We start from the raw sequence: 6,000 nt of genomic DNA on the forward strand, positions 1-6,000 counted from the left end.
AAAATTTTATTAGGTGTTTAGCGGAAAATATTATTTTGACCACGTTCAATTTTATTATTGCCGATTTTGTCAATATTTTATTGGAGAATACAACACTAAGGATATACAGTCAAAATATTCCTATACTGGTATATGCAACGAGGGACTTTCCTGTAGAGATTTTCCTTGACGTTAAGATATTGCAAACGTTACAGAGATAAGTATGAATGGTTATAAGGACGATCAGAGCCAACAATAAAGACACGAATTGAAACAAATTAATTCAATTACCTTCAATTACTTCTAACGTCTGACTAAACTCACTGTTCTGCGAAAAAAGGGCGCAAAAAACTTTAATGTCCAACGCGGTCCATGAAGTAATACTGAAAAAAAGAATTGGCAAGATTTATTGTGTAATTATGTTGAGGTGTCTGCCGGGAAAATAATCATGCTGACAGAAAATTCGGCCAATATAACAAAACCAGTCGACCTTCTTCATCGATTCCCAAACGGAGTATCGATCATCAACGAGAACTATGTGGTAGTCGTGAAATAATTTGATTTTGCCAACTCTTGGATATTACGGTTGTATGTTAATATATCATTAGGATTATATAGCAAGTTGTTGCGATTTATCACCACGAAAAAGGTTTTCTCATTGAAAACAATTGCCACGCGCCAAAAAATTGTGGAGTCCTCCCTTTACCCCACCCCTGCTGTACACAATTTTATAACCATGCAAAACAATAGATTATTCCCAAAATAAGCATTGCAGTAGTATTCAATTTGTCTGCATTACAGAATATGCTCGGTGAAACATTTCCACGTTTTTGAGTTGATTTACATGGAAGTATAACTTTATGTCAACAACTTGGAATTCGGAAGGCTATAACTGTGTGAATGAAGTTCTGGCTCTTATTCAACATAATATATCCTGCCGTAAGTTTTTGTTTGCTTCGTGATCGGCAAAAATTATATGCTGTTGAGTTCGTTCAAACCGAAAAATGGTGGAGGTTATTTTTCAAAAACATCGCACCTTAGTTCGAACATGTTTCTTATTCGTAACGATGTGCGAAATCTTGTATAGATGCGATCATGTTTACGGCCTTGTACAGAAAATCATATCTGGACCGAAATCTTATCATTATTAGCGTCAGTATCGTGGTGAGGGTAGATAATATTAGTATTTTGTTCTGCATTGTATTTTTTTTTTCTTTTCGGGAAATCACGCGCATACAAAACGGATGGAAATATGATTGGAATTCATATAGTATATAATGGTAGATTGAATAACATGATTTATACTATAAGTACTCAAATGAGAAGGAATTAACTCCAGTCGGAATATAGGGAGGCTTTACTCAACATGCCCCAATACCAGACTGCAGGGTATGAATACTATAGTATTCCTACTTGTAGTAATGATACCTTGCAACATTAGCCGTCTGGTCAAAAACGGTAGAGATTGAGGCAGACAATGTACTTATCAGGCAAGGTAGGCTGTAGCTTGGGCCCGGCTCCTGTATATTGGAATTTGAACTATTAATCTTTTTTCAAAAATGACTTTAAATTATTAAGGCTTGTTTTAATTGGTTTAAAATTTTATAAAACTGATATTAGTTTAGTTTTTCAATCTAGTTGTTGTCCGAGATATTTTTAGTTGAAAAAATTGAATAAGGTCGAGTGAATGAATTGAAATTTAATCTTGGAAAGCTCTTGCCGCCCCTTTAACCGCGAGAACAAAATATGCCTATTTGGAATAATTGAACAGTTTTTACCTTAATAGTGCGTCTATTTTTTAGCAATGACAAGAAAATATCGATATACAGCTATAGTACTTTATCTAAACGAGAACGAATCGAAAAATTATCATATTTTCCACTATTTTGGATCATTTTTTTTCATCGGGGACAAGTTTTTCAAAATTTTTTTTTTTTATTTATTAGTAAATGGGCCATGCCCGTCCGCCTTTCGGGTATTATGAAGTATGGATATCTAGTGCCATGACATTTCATTACAGTTTCGTTTCAATTGTTTCAAATTCAACTTGCGGTCCAATATACTTGGGTGATCAGCGTACGTACCTGATGTAACTAGTGTAATAGTGTCTGTAACTGTAATTTACAGATAATTTAAACTATTCAAAACTAATTTATGACGCCGTAATTCATTTTTACATAACTTCGAGAGGTATATTATCACGTCATTATGGATTCTTCATGATGTCATTTAAAAAAAAAGAGACCCTTATAATGGCATAACCTAGGTCAGGGGTGTACAAAGTGCGGCCCACGGGCCAAATGCGGCCCACAGGGGAAAATTGTGCGGCCCGCGGAGAAGTGCCAATTTTGAATGGTGCACGGCCAGCTAAACTAGTTTTAAATTTTTTTTGAATCTGGTTCTCTTTGCATTGCAAACTTATATCCGAATCCAATTTTTTTTATCTATGCCTATGACGTTACAAATGTTGTATGTCTGCTGAAGATATTACAAACATACACGATTCCACACCGGGGAAAACCATTTACTTGTGATCATTGCGGGAAATGTTTTCCAACAAATGGTAGTTGTAGTTTAAATCAACACATCTATATTCACACTGGTGAAAAAACCTTATGCTTGTAAACAATGTGGAAAGCAATGGAAAACAATGTGTAGTTGAATATACATGTATCTAACCACACCAGCGAATGATACGTGCCGATATCGTGACATGCGTTTTTAAGAAAAATAACTTGTAAGAGGCGTTCGTAAAAATAGCATACTTATTTCCACACCTAAGAAAAAGAACGAACATCTTCAATTTAAAAAAATATATTAGAATTCACAAATAAAAAGTTTGAATTAACATCAAGAATGTTTTGAAATCAAACACTTAAATATCTCTGAGTGTTACACTGAAGAAAATATCGGTGCGATCTATACTCAAAACTAGAAGATAAAACTTATGATCAATAGCACGGAGTGTAAATAATATCTGACATCATATCCGACAGTTTTAATTCTAAATTGAAAATGAGAGTGTATATGACTTGAACGAGATGAACGGTGAACATGGAAACTAGAAGCCCATAAACATTAAATTCGAAGCACTCACTGAAAATAATAATAATATTTGTCAATATTCTGTGGAAACCATTGTAATACTAGAGTAGTGCACCATTGTATCTTTAGAATGTTTTCGCCAAAATTCGTATTTTGTGCTCTCAGGCAACTAGTTTTGATGATTTCAAATATTCAGAATTTAGATATTATATTTATTCGGAACCTCAAATTGTGTCACTCATAACAGTACTTGTTTGCTAACTTGGAAGTACGTTATCACATCGAATATTAATTGATAGCTTATGAATCGCTTTTGGGGAAGCATCTGGCAGAGCGCAATCTTAATGGCAGAGCATGGAATCCACAATATACAAAAATGATAGTTTTGATTCGTCATTTCTCGTCCTCATTCTTGAATTTATATAATTGAAATACCATGATTTCATAAAGGTAATTTTGACATTTTCAAAAGGTTTCTCGCTTGTAATGCCGATTACGGACAAGTCAAATTAAATTTTTCAAGAATAAATACTGTACTGATAACTTATTGAACCATTTCCATATATATACATGATGCAGTTTCCTATTTCACTTAACTGTGTGCTTTCGCTATCTTTAATTTTTTGTTTGTGCGGCTCCCTATTATCTGGGAAAAATCTCACTGCACACCTACACAAGGAAAACATGAAGACTTAAAGACTAGAGGCAAAATATTAACGCTTCTTTCTCATATTTGCCCGATTTTCCTTTAAAATACTAAATACATCACTCATGTTCCGCGTCTCCTTCAAGACTGAGATGCATTTGTTTTACTTCATTTCATATGAACAGTGTATATTATTTTCATTATGGTGACAAGATAAATTACGGATCACTGTTCGCTAAACTCAGTCCAGATAAATTTGCATCAAGTAGATTACACAACAGTTACATAACAATAGAGGCCGACACTACGTAACAGAAATCAAACGACTTAGGAAGTTAAAATTTTTTTATTGATTCATAAAAACAGCATTTAAAATAGAAAAAAACAATTAAATATTTATAGTAAAATTTTAAGTGATATATTGGGTATTTTCAACACAATTCTGTTAATTTTCGTGGCGCACTTAGCAAATTGACGCCCCCTTTGGGAACCGCCTCTTTAGCAAAACACTCAAACACAATAGCACACGGAAGAACCATAAATATTTTTCGATGAGAACAAATATACTATTCCAATATATATTTATGGCTATAAATGTTATTGGCCTAAAATAGCTTCGTTCAAACATGTTTCTTATTCGTAACGGTGTTCAATCTTATTTACGGCTTTGTATGGAAAATCGTGTAAACATTCAAACGTTGGTATTATTGTCTTTACCGAGGTAGTATTATGGTGAGGGTAAATATTATTGGTACTTTTCCGAATAGCTGTTTCTATTTCATTCTTATTTGAGATATCGAGCGCATCTAAAACAGTTTTATAATCAATGAAATCTGGTGTATAATATAATGTAATTCCAATATAATATAATATAATTCCAACCCTTTTAGTTGAATTTGTTTTAAAAACGTATGCTTTATTTTGAATTGTATGAAATTCATCAGAGGTTAAAAAAGCCTGTGGAACGATGGTCCGGTCCTCAGCTGCACAAAATAATTTCATCTCTTTTATCATGCATTGAACTATGTTGAAATTGCATTTACGCATGACATATGCTACCCATACCAGTACAGTCCAAATATGACACAGGAAATAATACTAGATACGTCAATAATGGACTTCTTGTGGTTCCAATTTTCAAACGGTCGAGTGAAGCGAACGTTTTATTTTTGTGTTCATGCAGTATCGCTAGGTAAGCAAGTCGGTGCGTTGAATGTGTATAAAGATATTAAAGTATAATTAGCGGCGATAGAAACTTAGTTTTGTTAATGGCGAGAAAAGCCGGCAAACTATACATTGGTATATATATCGGCCAATGAGCAGTGATCTCAATTTAATAGAATCGTACTGCAATAAAAAAGGGTAATATATCGGGCTCGTATAGCGCATTGGCACTCGTTCGCTAATTGTGTGGAATAACTAGGCCTGTTAATCATAATAAATGAAAACCTTCACTACGCGTTATTTACCTATAGGTTGGCGCTCCCGTTGCATGTGCACCAAGATGGCGCACAACCTGAACTCTAACCTGGTATACATCCTATGTACAGGTTGTAAGCCATCTTTGTGCACATACTACGGGTGCACCCTCGAATTGAGGTGGGAACGAAAGTGACAGTGGCATTAGGAATATTTGCATTTGAAGTAGAATAAATTCTACAAGTTTATTTGGCACAAATGAAGAGTACAGTCTAATTGCCCAACCTCGGACAAAGTTAATGCACTTATTTTTAGCAATGACCCAACTATTTATTGTCCAAACGGTGCAAAAATTGCGCAGTAAAACATTCATGTGATACTTGACATTTTCTGCAAATTTCTCTTCAATCAGAACTTTATAGTAATACCTTTTCACTCAAATTCCTCACTAATGAAATAATTTATTTTTCTGGAAGTTATCCTTCACGTTGAGATTGCGTGAAGATCATACGTTAAACCCGCGCCGTAACGTAACATCTCAACGTCATGGTGAAAATGCATTATTCTAAACTTTCACGACCTATCCTATGTTTACATCGTTCAATTTCTACTTTTTTTCATAACGTCAGATCAGTTAAATAAGACGTCAGTCATTTAAATAAAGAAATATACAAAATATAGTGATGGAAGCCGTTTTATTCTACAATGAAATATTTTAACGATGGGCTTGCAAGTCTCTGAAAGAATAATATACGAATAGCTTTGTTGATGTAATGCTGGTATATTCATAAGTAATGAATTTATATCAAACACTCGGCGAACTCAATAGAGAAGTTTAAAGCTTTCAATTCAATCTCGTTAATTACCATTGACATAGGTCCCGGGATTTTTGTTAAAAATTGAATGTATGC

Source organism: Styela clava, chromosome 11 (assembly GCF_964204865.1).
Source record: "Styela clava chromosome 11, kaStyClav1.hap1.2, whole genome shotgun sequence".
In the NCBI taxonomy this organism is placed as follows: Eukaryota; Metazoa; Chordata; class Ascidiacea; order Stolidobranchia; family Styelidae; genus Styela; species Styela clava.